Genomic DNA, 19,361 nt, shown 5'->3' on the forward strand with positions numbered 1-19,361 from the left:
ACTGTGACAGATACTGAAGATGTGAAAGTGAACAGGACACATGGAGCTTACAGTCTCATAGTTAAACATAATAATATATGTAGATGTTAAAATGATGTATCAATTTGTTACTGTTGCTGTAACAAATTAACACAACCTTTGTGGCTTCAAACACATATTTATTACAGTTCTAGATGTCAGGAGCCTAAAATGAGTCTCAGTGGTTAAAGTCAAGGTGTTGGCAGGGCTGCATTCCTTCTGGAGGCTCTAGGGGAGAATCTGTCTCCTTGATCTGTCCAACTTCTAGAGGCTGCCTGTATTCTGTGACTTCTGGCCCCATTCCTGCAACTTTATCACTGAGAGCTCTACTTTCATCATGTGTCCTTCTCTCTCAGACCCACATGCCTTCCCTTTATAAAGGAACCTTATGTTACATTGGGCTCACCTGATAATTCAGCCTATTCTTTAATTAGTCACATCTGCAAAGTCCCTTTTACCATTCTGGCATTACATTTACAGATCCCAGGGATTAAGATGTGGACATTTTGGGGGGGGACCATTTTTCTGCCTGTCACAGAATATAAGCACACAATTGCCATGGTCTTGATATTCATCTATCTATCATCTATCTATCTATATCTATCTATCTATCTATCTATCTATCTATCTATCTATCTATCTATCTATCATCTATCAATCATCTATCTATCTATTTAATCTATCATCTGTCTATTTATCTATCTTCCATAGCCTTTATAAATATGGTCAAGTTTCTTAAAGCCTAGTTTCCAATTTTTCCATCTCTAAAATGAGGCAATAACATTCCATTCAGAGGATAGTTATGAAGATTAAATAAAGTGAATGTGAAAGCATTTGCCACTTTACCTGGCACACAATAGGTACTTAGTAAATGTTAGCTGAATGAAAATTTAAATCTAATATCTAAAACCTATATACTGCAGAGAGTTTAAATCCAACTTGTCAGACTCTTTGGACAGAGATAAAGGTTTTATTCTTCTTTTAGGTTGGTGCATATTTTCAAGAGAAAATAGAAAATGTGGCTCTAGATAATACTAGCTTTGCGTCCCTTATTTGAGAACTAATCATATGGTGAAATATCAAATGCTTTGGCATTATCTTCCCTAAAACATAAGGGCGAAAACTTAAAAATAGAAAAATAGAAAATCTCAACAATAATTCTGGTAGAAGCGACTTGTAACTATTTAGCACCTTATTTTTATTTCTGGAACACTTTCCGTTTGAAGAGCTCAAATTACTTGGGGCATGTTAGCTAATTTTTATGGTAGCAGATGTATCTGGTGCAATGAGGGAATAGGTAGTAGCAAAGAAGGAAAAAGAGGGAAATGGGGCAGGTGGGACAAGCTAAAGTTTGTGTTTGGAAGCAGTTCTTGGCAATCTTTAGGTAATCTTTTCTTTTTCCTGTGAAAGTCTGTAATACTCTAAAATTTGCTCCATTCTTACAGCCTAGAAATAGAACCCTAGAAATAGAATGACTGCACGTTGATAGCTATTGTGGGCTGGGAAGTGAAAGCCAAGAGTGGTGGTTCTAAAACTTTTACTTTGTGATTTCCATGCCTCATCCCCTCTGGGTTCTCCAAGCCTCAGTGGCATATAGCAACAATTTTCTGATTCTTTCTACTTTTCCTGATGCTCCTCCCCGTACACCAAAATACCTCTATTTGAACTTGAATTTGGACTACCACTGCCTGTAAGAGTTCTACTGTGCTGTTCTCTCTCATGAAATCTCAGTAGATTACAAACCTTACAGAAGACAATACTGCTAGAAGTTTCAGATGGCAAAGGAGACACATTTCTTCTATTTTTATTGTGTTCAAATTGCTTCTTCTTTTACATCATTTATTTAACAAATGTGTATTGAGGACTATTTCAATAAGCTTTTGGTGCTAGATACTAAAGATACAGAAGTGAACAATCTAGATATGGCTTCTCTCCTCATGAACCTTATAGTCTAGTGAAAGAGACAAATGATAAATAAGGAAACTAATATATAAATTAGATAATTAAGGTTGCTTTAAGTACTAAGAATGAGATAAACAGAGTAATAAGATAGAATGCAATAGGAGCTAATTTAGAAGAGGTGGAGACTTGGTCTGAGGAATAGAAAGAAGGTTATTGTGACTGGAACATGGTAAGATGGGGCAGGGTTTCATGAGATGAGTTTAGGAAGGTAGACATTCTTTTCAGTGATGCTTAGGAATTTGGATTTTATTTAATGAACAATGGGACATCATAAGAGGGTTTTGAATGGGGGTAATGTTATCTGATTTATGGTTTAAAGATCACTCTGATTTCTAAATAGAAAACACTTTAGAAAGAGGCAAGGGTGGAAGCAAAAAGATCTGCTAGGGGATGTTGATGTTGAGAGGTGATGGAGGCACAGACCAGGGAAAACAATGCCAATGAACAGGTTTGAGATGTTTTAGAGGTAGAGTTGGAAGGCGTAGCTGTCAGATTGATTGTGGGGGTTGAAGGAGAGAAATGGAACTTGGGTGATCCAAGGTTTGTCTTGACAAACTGGGTGACCGATGGCGCCATCTTCCAATATGATAAAGACAAGTGAAGGAATGGATTTCATGGATGGAGGGAATTATGAGTTTTTGGTCTAAGTAGTTTAGAGGATCTTTTAAAGCAGCCTGCCTGACTTCCAAGAGGAGATGTCATGTCAGCAGGAGATATATTTTGGGAGTATTAGAATATCAATGATATTTAAAGCTATAGGATTGCATGAATCCACCAAAATAACACAGGGAAGAAGACTCTGGGGCTTATAAACATTCAGAGGTCAGTTGGCAAAGGAGGAACCGGCTAGGGAAAGTGTGATGTCATTGAAACCACAAAAGGAAATTATTTCAAGGAAGGTGTGATCAACTGTGTTGAGTGTAGCTGAGAGGACATTAAGTTTGAGAGTACAGAGAGGAGTACCCTGGATTTGGCAAGATGAAGCTTGATGGTGAACTTGAGTGGAGTGGTTTCAGTGATGTGGTAGGGAGAGAAGCCATATTGTAGAAGAGTGAATGGGAGGGGAAGAAGTGAGGTAAACAAATATAGATACCAGTTTTGGCTTTCCCAGCCTTAGTGTTGTTGTCTTTTTGAAGTTTTTTGGGATACCTTAGAGCAATATTGGGGGATAAATAATGGTATGGGAGAAGGGAAGAATTATATTACCCATTTGAGCAATATTTGTCATAAAACACTAATTCAAGTGTCTGTCAATCATATTTGTATTAGAAGCTCTCATTATCTTATTTTTAGGGTGACAGGTAAATCTTGTCTTAAACTCTCTGTCCTCTCTTCTTTCCTAACCATTTCCACTTATCTCTTGAATAAAATATTTTTGGCATGTTCACTCTGTATGTGCTCTATACATATTTAGCATGTGCTCTATATTATAAACACTCTTAACTGTCTTTTAGTTCTTCCATTTTCCTCACCTTTCACAAACTTAAATAAAATTCTCTTTCTTGTGGTTAGTTTCCATGAGCCCATTACCTTTTTGTTTTCTGCCTTTTTCTTCCCGGGCTTTGTGCAGAGTTCCTTTGGCTAGGTAATTTTTGTATTTCCATTATATTGCAGAAAGAAGTTATATTTTCCCAAATGAGAACAATGCTGGAGGAAGATATTCATAGAACAGATTGTAGGTGGTTGCTAACTCTAGGGTGAGTGTTATGTTTGATTACAACCCTTCCAGTCAACTCTTGCCATCACGGTCAGTGATAAATGACACTCAAGACTAGACCAGAACTATAAGAGAATAAGAACTTTTGATGAAATGTGGAAGAAGATCCAGTTTACATACTGTAGTTGGGATTGCCATGCTTTCTCTTCTTCCCTGGCACACTGCCACATTGCATTTATAAGCCTCCTTTGCAGTTGTACATGGCATTGCATTTAGGCCAGTGCAATAAAGGTAGAAGTGAAGTGATCAACTTCCAGATTTGACCTGCAAAAGCTTCTAGAATGATTCTCCATGCTCTCTCTTCTCTTACCTCCCAAGGTACAGAGGATCTAGCAATACACACTAAGATTTTGGAGCTAGTAAAGCCACAGACAGAAGGAGTTTGAGCATTTGAAGATCATGTGGAAGGCCATCTTATACCTAGGAACATACTCTTTGGACTTCACATGAACAAGAAGTCAACTTAGTAAGCCATTGAGATTTTGGGGTCTATTTGTTATAGTTGCTGCTGTTACTGTTCCTAATACACATTCCTTGTATCATTTTTCTATGAATTTGGTCATTCCTCCTCAGTTTCTTGGAGTGCCCTCTTCTCATTTTATCAAATTTGACAGCTACTTTAATGACCTGTTTTCTATTTTCTGACCATCTCAGCCTCAGGCAATCTCTCTCTCCAAATTTCTGAAATGACTATTAGTTTTATGGTCTACTGGATGAATAACGAAAAGATCATAAGCTCTTAATACCTGTGTTGCTTTGTATAAGTTACTTAACCTGCCTGAGGTCACTTTTCTTTTTCTAAAGAACAGGCATAACAATGGCCCATACCTTATAAAATTATCATAAGGTTTATATGAGGCGATAAATGAAGAGGGCTTAGAACAGTATCTGGCATGTAGTAAGCACTCTATTATTAGAGTCAGTCTCCTACCAGTTTAGTTTAACTCTATATACTGAACTCTTAACTGTGTCAAGCACTGGGTGAGTGCAGTGGATATCACACTGAGGGATATGCTGTAACATTAATACATTAACGCAACATGTTTTCAATGGCTTTTATTGAGCATCTACTATGTACCAAAGATTGGGACAATGTATTTTCGGGGATATGAGTATGCCCCCAGGAGGTCCATTACTTTCCATGTCCCTATAAGTCAGCAGATCAAATCTACTAATAACATTTGAAGAATTGCTTAGAAATATTTTTATTTCTTCTCCAAAGCTGAATTTTTTAGGTTTCAGGGAGTTAACGAAACCTTTCCTCTCATAGGGTTACTGTGTGGATCAAATGGCAGAATATGTGCAAGTTCTCTGTAAACTTGACAGTGTGGAGCAAATGCTTATAAAGATTTTCAAATCTTTAAAGTCCTTAAATGAAGTTTTCAATTTTGTATGATTTTTACTTCTGTCCAAATTGAATATAAGCTTGTTGTAGGTGAGGTCTACATTATTTCATCTTGTAAATCCCTGGTATCTATCTCTGTGCTAAGCAAAAAGCAAATACTTGATAAATTTTCATGGTTTAAATACTTAAACAATGTTTACCATGAAAACCTTTAACCCTTCCCCTGTCTGGTGACTTTCTGCAAAGTAGTACCCATATACTGGATGAGGAATTACATTGGTTTCAAGAGGAACCTGTTTAAAGCATGTTGCTAAGTGGAAAATATACTTTAAAAACATATACTTAATTCTCTGAGCAAAACTATCTTGAGTTTTAAGCACCAATTTTCAATGAAGAATCTGGCAGGCAAGGAATGATTACTGAGCTCTTGGTCTGCTCTGTGCATCTGTACACAGTGTTGAATAAGCTGTTAATCCTTCCATCTTTACAGGATATTTTAGGAATGCTCATGGTGAGGTCATGCATATCCATTTCTGTAGTGTTCTCCCACTCTACCCACTCACCATGTGTTCTGGTGCTGTGATATTTTTGTCCACTCTCATAGTACGCTCTCCTTCTTACCTTATTTCCCTCCCCCAAACCGAGGAAAAAGAAAGTTGATTCTTCGATTTTTCCCTCAAATTGAAAATGTGACTGAGATTAGGAAGGAGGGCATTGCTATTTTTTCTTCTCCACTTCAGGTCACTGTTGAAATGTCTCAGAATAAACAAAACAATTCTTCAATTGAAGAAAAATTGTATCATTGATAACAATGTTTGTTTTTTTGAAAGAGATTTTTTTATGTTCCTGACTTTCATTTTTAAATTCTTCCTGTTGTTACTGTCTTTCATGCAATTTCAGGTCTGCAGAAGAATTTTCTAAAGGAAAAAATGATCAAGTCATGCTCTTTACAATGATCCTAGGTGTGACTTAAATTAATATGTCTTTGTATTGAATTGAAACTAAATCTCTTTGTTGTCAGCCCAGCACCTTGGATAGACAATGACTTCTAGTCCATTTCTTTTCCCACCTTCTGAGTTATCTACTAGTAACACATTCACTTGTAAAGAACAATTTGTTAAGTTTTCAGTTCTCCTTTTCCTTACAGTAAATAATTTCATGTCAGGTCTAACCCCAGAATTACTGCCTCTTTGCATTTACTATTTTATTTGAATACTCTAGGCATCATTTTTCTTCTTCAGCTATTGGTAGTTTGAAATGCGTTAGATTCCCATGTCATGAACCAACTACTTTAAAAATCTGTTCTCTTAGTTTTTAAAAATTATTTTGAAATTAGTATAGATTTACAAGATGTTGCAAAAATGGTTCAGGGAAGTCCCACATATTCTTTACCCAGTTTCAAATGCAGGGTTGCCAGATGAAAAAACAGAATGCCCAGTTAAATTGGAAATTCAGATAAACAATGAATATTTTTTTAGTATAAGTATGTCCCATCAAATATTTGGGACACACTTATCCTAAAAATGATTAGTTGCTTATCTGAAATTTCAATTTAACGGGTCTTTTTCCAACCCCCCCCCCGCCTTCCCCATTAGGCTATACCTTGCTAGGGATGTACGGTCAAATTATTGTGCTTTAAAGTCACTTGGAAAGTTACTCATTGTCCAGTTGTGACACCAATTGGATATAATTATGTTCATTTGTGTTATTTTACTTTTTGAATATTTTATGAATTGCTTTTAAGTTTAATTTTGTTTAACAGAATACTTACAATGTTCTAAAGTCATACTTACATGACTATAATTTCAATGTATTTGTTTTCCAAACTAATTAAAATGAGTTTGCTCATTTTCATGTTTTTAAAAACAAATGCAATATTGTTTCCCTAGGTACCACACTTTTATGATTATTTTATAAAACATCTTTATGAAATAGAATGATTCCATAAAGACAGGCTGTATAACACTGGATGACCTTCCTTGGAGTTGCTTTAAAACACGTCACCTTGTATTAAACCAAGAGAGAAAATGGAGTTTCATGCTAATTAGCCTCCTAGTTCCTTTCACTTTGTACATGACTAAAAATATTTTCACAAAGTCCTTAAATGGAAAACCAACAAGGGAGTGTTGCAAATGTAACCCTAATTAAGGTGCTTAAATTTTATTTTATTATTTTATTTTTTTTCCATACAGTTGCTTTAAAATTAAAATTTTATGAGGCCCTGGCTACTTCTGAGATAACACTAGACTCTCCCTGGTAACTTTAGCACAGGCCAGAAAAGCCACCTAGGCAGAACTGAGGAGCAACTTCTGAAATATGCCCTAATGTGTTTCTGTTATTTTAAACAACTCTGTATGTAGTCTTTATGTTTTGAAATTGTGAAAACAAGCCATGGATTAATAGTTCTTAAAAAAACTATTTTGGAGAGAACAATGAACTATTATTCAATGTTAAAAAAATTAAACATGAAAACCTCTTCAATAAATGGTGCTGGGAAAATTGGAAAATCACATGCAAAAGAATGAAACTATACTGCTGTCACCACACACAAAAATTAACTCAAAATGGATCCAAGACCTACATATAAGACCCGAAACAATAAATTGCATAGAAGAAAACTAGGTATTAAACTCATGGGCCCTGGTCTTAGAGAGGATTTGATGAATTTGATTTCAGAGGCAAGGGAAATAAAAGCAAAAATAAATGAATGGGACTGTATCAAACCAAAAAGCTTCTGCACAGAGAAGAAACCACCAACAAAACAAAGAGGCAACCTTCTGAATGGGAGAAGATATTTGCAAAAAACACCTCCTATAAGGGGCTAATATCCCAAATATTTAAAGAACTCATACAACTCAACAACAAAAACAAACAATACCATTAAAAAATGGGCAGAAACCCTCAACAGATACTTCTCCCAAGAAGACATACAAACGGTCAACAGAAATATGAAAACATGCTCAACTTCACTAGTTATTAAGGAAATGCAAATCAAAACCACAATGAGATGCCACCTAACACCTGTTAGACTACCATCAACAGGACAAGTAATAACAAGTGCTAGAGAGGTTGTGGGGAAAAAGGAACCCTCAGATACTGCTGGTGGGAATGTAAATTGGTATAGGCACTATGGAAAACAGTATGGAGTTTCCTTAAAAAACTAAGAATTGAATTACCGTATGACCCAGCAATCTTTCTTCTGGGTATTTATTCCCCAACATTTGAAAACATTTATCCATAAAGGTACATGCACCCAGATGTTCATTGCAGCATTATTCACAGTGGCCAAGACATGGAAACAAGTGAAATGCCTTTCGGTAGATAATTCGATAAAGATGTGGCACATATATACAATGGAATATTACTCAGCCATAAGAAGATTTGAAATATTGCCATTTGTGACAACATGGATGGATCTTGAGATTATCGTGCTAAGCAAGTAAGTCAGAAAGAAGTTGAGAATCACATGATTTCACTCCTATGTGGGATATAAACCTAAAAGCAACAAATGAACAGGACAAATAGAGACTCAGAAACAGACAACAGAGGCAAAGGGGTGGGGGGGTAGATAAGGGTAAAGAGGATCAAATATAGGGTGACAGAAAGAGATTTAACTTTGAGTGATGAACACACAATGCAATATACAGATGATGTATTATAGAATTATATACTTGAAACATATTTTATTTCATTAACCAATGTCACCCCAATAAATTTAATAAAATTAAAAAATTAAACATGAGTTGTTAGTACAAGTTCTTTTGGATATTTATGAATATTTAATTTTAACAAGAGAAGCATGACAGCTTAGGTCTAACCAATACTTGCTATTATCATTTTGGGGTAGTTTTGTATCTATCTTCTTGCCTTCCATTTTTAAATCTTTATCTCTTTTCTGAAAAGATAAACCTCAACTTTTGAAATGCAAGTATATTTTAAACGTTTTTGTTATTAAAGTAATATATGCTGATTGTAGAAAAATTGGAAAATCATAAAAAAAATTTCTTATAATTCCATCAGCCAAAAAAAATCAAATATCATAGATGTAATTTTTTCTATTTTTCTATGCTTATTTTATGTTGAGATTAAATGTGCATATGTTTAATTTTAGTTTATTTTTCTGTTTAACATTAAAACATAAGCATTTTTGCATATTAAAAACTCTGTAAATATTTATTGGTTGATCCAGTTACTATGATCCATATGTAAAAAGGAAAATTTAAAGAATTTAAAATGAATAAAACCTTCCAAAGAAACATTCTAGAAAAGTGCATTTATTTATTAGTCCTGTCTTGGAGTTTTATAATTTGTGAGAAATTTGTACCAATTCTTAAGTCCTTTTTACATCATGTATTTCACCCACGTCTTTACAGCAGTGGTTCTGAGTTTGGTCCCTGAGCCAGAAGCAGCAGCAGCACCTATGAGCTTATTAGATATGCAAATTTGGGGGCACTATCCCAGACTTACTGAATCAGAAACTTCTGGAGAAGGGGCTCAGAGATCTGTGATTTAATAAGCCCTCTAGGTGATTGTGATGCACACTCAAGTTTGAGAACCACTGCTTCGAACTTGAGAGTAATTCATACAAAGTGGTTCTCATTTATAATTTCTTTAAAAGATATTAATTAACTAGTCAGTTAATTCATGAAACATTTACTGAGTGTCTATAACAACAAGAATTGGTCTAAGATAAACAGCAGCAAACAGAAACAGTCTCTACCCTTATAGATTCAACACTCTAGTTGGGGGGAGAAGGTCAGACAATAAACAGATAAGTAAAATACATAGAATGTCAGATAAGTGCAATAGAGAAAAATAGAAAAAGGGGACAAGAAGTGCTGGGGGTGGTTTATATTTAACTGGAATGGTTAGGATAGAATTTATTGAGAAAGTGATGTTAAGTAGTTAATTGTGCCAAGATGCGGGGAGAAACCATTCCAAGCAAAGAGAACAGTAAATGGAAAGGCTTGGAGTTGGAACCATGCTGACCAGTTTGAGGAACAGCAAGGAGACCAGTGTAGCTGAAGGTGAAGAGAGTAATGAGATGATGTCAGAAGTAAGGGAGTGATGGGGGCAGATCATGGAGGTGGTCGTTGGAGCAGGATGTTCAAAACTGAGATGATGGAAGGGCTATGCAGTGGATGCTGTGGGTGCCCCACCCAGCTCTCCTCTGCCAGCGGATGCATCTCTTCCCCAGCTGCTTTGAATGTTGCCTGCTAACAGCTGCTCACTGTTGTTCCTTCTGCAGCGAATTGGCTTAGCAGGAAGCATCTTTCTAGGGAGGTTATTCTCCTCCTTATCTGCTAGGGTCAGCCCACAGCCAATGACTTAACTGATACAAGGGTATAAAAATCTTCAAGATGGGACTAACTCTGTGGTGCTGTTTATGCTCCAGAGCTCCCTGTGGGAACAGGCCGAAGCACATTTACAATAGAGACCACATCCTTGCTTATCTATTTTCCTTCTTTCCTAGCCTGCTTCCTTCACTTCTTTACTCCTAAGGGCACTCCCTCAATAAATCCTGTGAAGAATAATCCCAGTCACAGCTTATGCTTCTAGGAATCTCAGTCGAAGACAGTTCGTAGCAGGAGTGGTCCTGGAAAGCAGACTCTAAGGATGGGATTCTGAAGTTGGATCACTCACCTGCTGGATGGCAATGAGGACCTCATCACTGGTAGAAGGTGGAGCATTGACAGTCCTCGACATGCTGGAGCTGTATGACTACTGTCTTTAACCTGAAGTGAATTGGGATAATATACAGGTGGAAAGGGATGCCCTTGTACACTATTTCTGGCACTTGAGAAGTAAGGAGAAATGCCTTACCTTGTGTGGCTATTGCTAAGCATCACGGATGCATGGGAGAGAGAACATGACTGGCTCAGATCCTAATGATCAGCAATATAAAGTATAAGAGTCACAGAGCCTTCTTGGAATCAAGACCCCCTTATCTGCAGCTGGAAGGCAGATAGCCTTAAAAATCAGGCATAGGACATAACTGTTAGAGTGACAGAACTTCAAAGAAGGTTAAACTTCAGGAAAGTCAGGACCTTGTCAGGGAAAGAGTGGGACCTTGAAACGGGACCGCGATGTGAGAGCCTGAATGCTCGGAACCTGCAAAAGTGGTATACTGCCCCCTGCTGGAAAACAGAGTTTCTCCTTGCCTGATGACTATGCAGAGGGCTCAAACGAGGCAGGTGCCTTACAAGTTAAAGCTTTTCCTCCTCATCATCTGTGACTTTCAACCCTAATCTCCAGCAGGACAATAACTAGGATCGAATCTCAGCATGACCTAAGGGTAGTGTTGAGCATACTCAGAGATGAGGGAGACTGTATATCAAAGAAGTTGCAAGGTTAGCTATCCAGTATCAGCTGGTACTGAGAGACTATGCTTCTTAATGATCCTGAAGGTGCTAGTCTGGGTGTGGGGGGAGGGTAAAAATATAAAGCTGTTAAGGAAAAACTGTCAGTTGTATTTTATTTTATTTTTTTTACTTCTGTGTCGCAATGATCACAACTTGGAAATTCAAAACAGTACCTATTAACTCATTTATAACCTCATAGGTCACAAGTCCAAGTATGGCTCAACTGGGTTCTTTGTTCTCACTTGGCATCTCGCAAGACCAAAATCAAGGTGTCATCTGGAGCTGCAGTCACATCTGAGGCTTGGGGTACTCTAGTAAGGTTACTGGTTGTTGGCAGACCTCAGTTCCTTGCAGTTCTAGCACTGAGGCCCTCAGCTCTTATAGACTGCCCACAGTTTCCTGCTGTGTGGTGCTCTCTTGCTTCTTCAAGGCCAACAGGAAAGCATCTGCCGCTGCTTCTCATCCCTTACATCTTTGAAAAGAGTGGCCTGATGTTGTCAGGCTCACGCAAGATAGTCCCCCTTTGATTACTGCAAAGTCAACTGATTAGGGACCTTAATTACATCTGCAAAATCCCTCTACTTTTGTCATATAATGTAACTTAATCACAGCAGTGAGATCCCATTATATTCACAAGTCATGCCCATACTCAAGTGGAGGGAATTATACAACTCGTGTACATCAGAGAGTAGGAGGAATCTTGGAGGCCATCTTAGAATTCTACCCACCTTATCAATATTAGAGCACTTTCTTGTGACATAGCTTTTAAAACCCTGGTGTAGTCCTAGGAGAACTTTTTCACACGTTCCTGGGATAGCTCTTGGTAACTTGGGGAAAAAAAGTGGCCTATATTAAATGAAGTAGAGATATTAGGATTGTCAAGATAGAATGTGGAAGAAGGGGTCAAAAGGCTCCCAGAGGGCATATGCTAGAATGGATCTATTATATAAGATGAAAACCAACCAATTGACTAAGTTCCTTGAGAGGGACCTACTTTCTAAGGCAATAAGGAATGCACTGGCAAGAGAGGTATAGCATTATTGAAAAGCTTAATATTGGCTTTTCTCTATAGGCCAGAGCTGATGGTAGGAAAAGCTATTACAGTACTGGCTCCCTAGAAGGAATGGGGTTGATAGGGTCCCAGGATAGAAGAGGCCGGATGGCAAAGCATAACTGACGAAAGCAAAGTGGGCATAATGATTATGATGGGCAGCAAGTTCAGAGTGGCAGCCAGGGGACCCTAATTTGCAAGGATCTATAGAGGTGGCTAATAGTGTTTTTTAGAGGCAACATATATAGGCAGCTAACCTTAGTATTGTTTAACATATATAACCACAAAAGATCAAGAATGGATGATCAGAAAGCTGAGGTCAACAACATAATGGAAAGTTACAATCCTATGACCAGTTTTTAGCCCCAAGCTGATTCTTAGATTCAGAATGAATCGACTGAAGACTGAGTCTTCATGAGGAAGGGCCCTACCACAGCATGGCAATATATGGCAGTAATTCTCCCAGTTCTTCTCTAAAAAGACTTATGCATATTTCCTTGAGTAATTATACATGGGGGAAAGGGGAATACTCAGATATTTCCAGGGTTGCTCAATACAGAATCCTAGTTGACTAATACCCCCGGACCATCATGGCCTCCCCATATTAGTGTAGGAGTGTATGAGGCCAGGTAATAAAAGCAGCCCCGGCTTACAGTGGGTGCATCTCAGTCCACAGACCCAACTGAAAGTATAATCGGTATGGACATACACAGCAGTTGGCAACCTTTACATCAGGTACTTAACTTGTGGAGAAGCCCTGAAATTACACCCACTCCCACTCCCCAACAAGATAGTCAATCACAGACAATATTGCATCTTGGGTGGAATGGATCAGACTATGGAGGAAAGAATATGATTCTTTTTTTATCTTTCTGGCAGGTGGGACTGTTTTATTTTGTGAGGAAAGCATGGATAGGGCACCAGTTGCTTTTCTTCTTCTTCTTCTTCTTCTTCTTTTTTTTTTTTTTACCCACGATCCATCTGTTTTGTACTTAGCTGCAACAATAAGGGTTCTGCCAATTTCAGTTTTTTTTTATGGTGTGTGTGTTTGTTCTTGCATCTTCATAGACATTTTCATGGAAATCTGGAGGGTGCTGTCTCCAGACAGGATTGTTAGCCAGATGTCACTTAAAAATATGTGAATTAAATAACTTTTAAAATAATTTTAATTTATTATTAAATCACATAAAAGAATGGAATATGGAAGGTAGGTATAAATGGCTATAAAATTACATTCTTCTGATATGCCACGAATCTTCAAGGAACTTGATTCACCATAGAATAGTTGCAGCTAAATTCTTTGCACCTGTATTCACCTGAAGCTTTTGCAAGACTGTAACAAAATCTCTTATATGTATGGTCTAAAAGTCTATGATTATGTGATAATGCCAGAAGATGGGGAATGTATGGACATTATTTTGTTGTAGCTTTATTCAGACTTCTACTTGTCAGTAGCTTGTGCTTCGAATCATTCTCAGATGGCCTCCTGTCCTGGCTTGGGGTGGTCTTCAGTTCTTCGCACTTGCTGGAGGCAAGTAGCTAGTAAGAATTTATTGAAAACTTACAGAAAAGTCAATATTGTGTGTAGATGGTGACCAAACTGGAAAATGTAAGCCTTTTGAAAGGTGATGATTTGCCAGAAATAGAACCCTGTAATTCCTGTGTGGACATGTGATAAAATGTTTCCAGTTGGGTGCCTCCTATGATTCTATTCTTGCCATTTACTTAATCACACCACTAAGTTAACATAACATGCTTGTCAGGAATGAAGCCACTGAAAAATGATTATAACTATGTATTAATTTACCAGAGGTGCGTAACAAAGTGTCATGAATTGAGTGTCTTACACAACACAAACTGATTGTCTCACAGTTCTGGAAGCTAGAAGTCCAAGATCAATGATATTAGCAGAGACATGAGTCCTCTGAAGGCACTAGGAAAGGATATGTTCTAAGGCTTCTCTCTCAGCTTCTGGTGGCAGCATAACTCCAATCTTTATGTGGTGTTCTCCTTGTGTGTGTGTCTGTGCCCAAATTTTCCCCTTTTATAAGGACAATATTCATACTGGATTAGGGACTCACCTTACTCAGTATGACTTTATCTTAGCTAATTACATCTGTAACAATCTTATTTCCAAATAAGGTCACATTTTGTGGTACTGGGAGTTAGAACACTGCCATGAATTTTGGGGGGATACAATACAACTCATAACAGACTCTTTTCCTTTACATTCAGACCAGTGGTTCTCAATATCAGTTACATTAGGATCTATTAGGGAGCTTTAAAAATTCTGATGCCCAGACTGTAACCCAGACCAAACATATCAGAGTATGTGTGGGACTCAGGCATCAGCACTTTTTAAAGCTCTCCAGGTGATTCCAATGTGCCGTCAGTGTGAAGAACTAAGAGTCCCTCACTGAGAATAGAAATTCATACAATTCTACAGATAAAATGTTAAGAAAATAAAATTCCAGTAACATTATTACAATTTTTCTCCTTGTTGTTAGTAGCAGTAATTTTAGAATCAGGCTAAAAGTTTTGAGAAAGGTGTGATTATGAGTGACTTTTTTCCTTTTTAATCTTTTGCTAAATTAACATGGGATTCTTGTACAAAACCCCACCAATCAATAAACTTTTTTTTTTTCAAAATAAACAATATATCCCTTAAAAAAAATTCTTAATTCTCACGGACCACTATATATGTACACACATATACATGCATTCCCTCTGGATTTAGCGTCATTAAAGGGGCCTTGGTAAACTCTTGGCCCTACTATCTAATTACTGATAGGACAAAGAACTATAGGTGACTCTCTTTAAAATAAAATCATCATTTATTATAGCAATTCACCAATATTTAACTGATTTATAGAGAACAACACTATGTCACAAATCAGCTCCCTCAGATACCTATGCATATATTTCAAAACCAATTTATCTTGAAGGTTATTATAGGAAATGATGTTGCTCAATCTTAAACATTCTAAGGTTCTCCATCTGAAATGGTTTAGAATTTTTGTTAAAGTCAAGGTAGCATTTGGTGACATGTTTTAAATGTTTTCAGGATTAAATTTATTGTGGTCTAGATTTGGGGATCTTTTTGTGTATTCTCTGTGAGTTAGTGGTGATCCAATATTATTTCTCAAGAAGAATGTTGGTCATGCCCATGGATGGTCCCTTGGCTTTTACTCATGCTTCAACTTTCAAAAAACGTTATGAATCTCTACTATCCACTCAACTGATTGTTAAAACATATTGTTCTACACTCAATTTGCAACACGGGATACACTAAAATCGAGAACTCATCTGGAAAAAGAATCTCAAGCTACTGTCATTCAATACTTACATAAAGCTTGTTTGGAATTTTAGCAATTCATCCTTTAGATATAATCACACACATGTGGAATGGCATATGATCAAGGTTATGCATTATAGCATTTTTTTTTGGTAATACAAATGATTGGAAACTAATTTATCATTATTTTTTCTTTTGAGGGTTATACTTCTGGTGTTATATCTAATAAATCTGCCTAGCCTAAGGTCATAAAGATTTTCTTCTGTTTTATTTTAGAAGTTTTAGAAGTTTGGGTTTTACATTTAGGTCTATGATCTATTTTGACTTAATTTTTGTATATAGGTCATATTATAGATTGAAATTCATTGCCTTTGCATATGGATATATAATTGTGCCAGGAAAAGAAAAGCCTCTGCACCTTTGTTAATATCAGTTGTCCATAAGAAAAGGGGCCCCTCATGCACTGCTGGTGGGATTGTAAATTGGTGCAGGAACTATGAAAAACAGTATGGAGGGTCCTCATAAAATTAAAAATAGAATTTCCTTATGACCCAGCAATTCCATTTCTGGGCATTTATCTGAAAAAAAAAAACAAAAACAATAATTCAAAAAGATATATGTATTCCTATGTTCACTGCAGCATTGCTTGCAATAGCCAAGATATGGAAGCAACCTAGGTATCTATCAGTAGATAAGTGAATAAAAAAAATGTGGTATGTACATAATAGAACATTACTCAGCCATAAAACAGACTGAAATCTTACACTAGCATGGATGAACCTAGAGAATATTATGTTAAGTGAAATAAGTCAGTCAGAGAGACAATACCATATGATTTCACTTACACTGAAATCTAAAAAACAAAATAAATGAACAAACAAAACAGAAACAAACTTATACAGAGAACAAACTGATGGTTGCCAGAGGGGAGGAGGATGGGGAGGTGGGCAGAAAAGAATAAGAGGATTAAGGAGTACAAACTTCCAGTTACAAAATAAGTCACAGAAATGTAATGTACAGCATAGGGAATATAGTCAGTAATATCATAATAACTATGTATGGTGTCAGGTGGTTACTACACTTAATGGTGATCACTTGATAAGGTATATAAATGCTGAATCACTGTGTTGCACACCTGAAACTAAAATAATATTGGATGTCAACTCTAATTGCAAATTGAAATTTAAAAAATCCCTTAAAAAGCAAAGTACAGAACAGTGTAGAATGTGTACATTTTGTACAAAAGAGGATAAGAATATCTATTCATATTTGGTGGTATAAGGAAAAAAACTCTGGAAGAATTTGCAAGGAACTAGGAGTGCTCATTGCCTGGATGGGAATGTGTGGGCTGGAAACTGGGAGGGTGAAGGGATGGAATAGAAGCTTTTCACCATAAACTTTGTGTGGGTTGCTTTTTAAAATTAAAAAAAAAATGTTTGGAAATGATTATAGACTCACAATGTTGCAAAAATAGTATATATAGGCCCATGAACCCTTCAACCAGCTTCCCCCAATAGTGACATTGTATATGACTGTAGCACAATATCAAATCCAGAAAATTGACGTTGCTTGATACATTACTTTTAACTAGACTATGGAGCTTATTCAATTTTTACCAATTTCTACATGAACTCGTGTGTGTGTGTGTGTGTGTGTGTGTGTGTGTGTGTGTAGTTTTGTGGAATTTTATCCCATGTATAGACTGATGTTCCTACAACCACAATCAAGATACAGAATTGTTTTATCACCACCAAGGAACTCCTTTGTGCTAACCATTTATAGTCATATGCCTTCCCATAAACTGCTTTTCAAACCATATGACTGTATTACCTATTTTAAAAACCAAATTAAAAAACTTGACAGAAGCAAGCAATATTTCTAGAAGAATTCTGTGACTTGGAAAAGTCCTACATTGTATGTTGAGGGACAGGGGGTAAAAGTGGGGAAATTTATGACTATTGGGCAAATGATAATTCTTCTTTTATTTGGTAAAATATAGTCTTAATTGTCTGTCCCTAGGAGACCACTGGACTGCAAAATGTAGGTCTTTCTATTTGCAAACTAATTTATACAAATTACAACAAGGGCAGATTAGATTACTGTATACAGATACGAACAAAACAGAAAGAGTAAGTCCGTTATTGGAAGCGAACCCCATAATTCCAGTGACTCCCCTGGGAGATTGCTTGTGGACAAGCCTGTCTTCGTCACTTCTTCTCTCAAGGCAGCATTTATTTCTTCAAGATTCATACTTTTCAAACAGTTTATTTGAGGAAAAGCTCAGACAGCTGTGAATCCAGCGTGGTTAATATCCAATTTTCTCTATTACTTTGACCAGAAAATATGGGCTTGATTGAAAAACTCTTTTATATCTGTCTTTTGGCATTCTAAATCCTTCTTTTACTGTCTTATATAAAGAAACAATTAATCAAATTAAGTCTAATTTTTGGCTAAGACATTCCCTAAAACAATGGCATGAGTGATAGGCTTACAAAGTGCTTAAAACTTCATAAGGTATATAAATGTCCAATTAGGATTTTGTACACCTAAACTAACATATTGCATGTAAACTGTAATTAAGTCTATGGCTATGCTACCCTGAACAAGCCCGATCCCGTCTGATCTCGGAAGCTAAGCAGGGTCAGGCCTAGTTAGTACTTGGATGGGAGATCACCTAGGAATACCAGGTGCTGTAGGCCTAAAAAATAAAAGGGATTGTAAGCTGACAAGGTCCTCGCAATCTGTGAGGTTCTTGTAATCTGTGAGGTCAACCAAGGGTTGCCTTGCCTAAAATAAATAAATAAATAAATAAACTATAATAAAAATAAATAAATAACATGACCTGGGCCCAGTAAGACATCAACTACTGATAACTGGCTGCTGATTGCAGAGGCTGCTGCTTTGTGAGAACCCAAGGGAGAAACTTTCTTGGTTTTGTGATCCAGAATAACTCGCCTTTCCCATGAGCCTCCTGGTCTATTTTTGTTTCATGGACACTGGGCAGGAAGCTTAACTGATTGTATTTTCCTCTGTGTCTATTTCTAGATAATTGAGAGTCTAATTTATGGCCCGCCTCTCACCATAGTATTTTGCGTGCTAACCTCATTCTTGGATTCGACTTCTCTTAACTTCATTTTCTCTATGTATATATTTCCAGGAAATTCTTTGCTTTCTGACATAATAGGGTTATAAATCAATGAGGTACGCTAAGGTGCTAATGGAGAGAGACCATGAACTTTCACCTCAGCATAGAGGTATATTTAGAAGGAGTCCACATAATTTACTATAGGGTCCATTACAGGTCTTACTGTGACAGGGAAGGACAGTGGGTAAAAGGATATTTTTTTAAAAGGTGAAAACATCACTTTCATACATATATAAATTAACAAGTGTTAACTTTAACTCCTTAATTAAATGAGAGAAGACAAAGAAGTCCTGGGAGAAGTCATAGAAGTATAAATTTATATGGAGTACAGGAATGTTGAAACAAATTGAAAAAGGTTGCAAAGTTGGCTTTTTTTTTTTTTTTGGTGGGGCGGGAATCGTCCCTCTACCAGAAAAAATTTATTGGCATGTCTATAGACAAGAATTTGTTTGCATTTCTTCAGTTA

The 19,361-nt window shown here is 36.7% G+C and overlaps 1 pseudogene; it reads left to right on the forward strand.

The window, feature by feature from the left end:
* The first annotated feature begins 18,330 nt into the window (after positions 1-18,330).
* Positions 18,331-18,449, forward strand: LOC111741773 (annotated as a pseudogene).
* Positions 18,450-19,361: the final 912 nt, after the last annotated feature.

This window comes from Pteropus vampyrus, unplaced genomic scaffold, assembly GCF_000151845.1.
Source record: "Pteropus vampyrus isolate Shadow unplaced genomic scaffold, Pvam_2.0 Scaffold81, whole genome shotgun sequence".
Taxonomy (NCBI): Eukaryota; Metazoa; Chordata; class Mammalia; order Chiroptera; family Pteropodidae; genus Pteropus; species Pteropus vampyrus.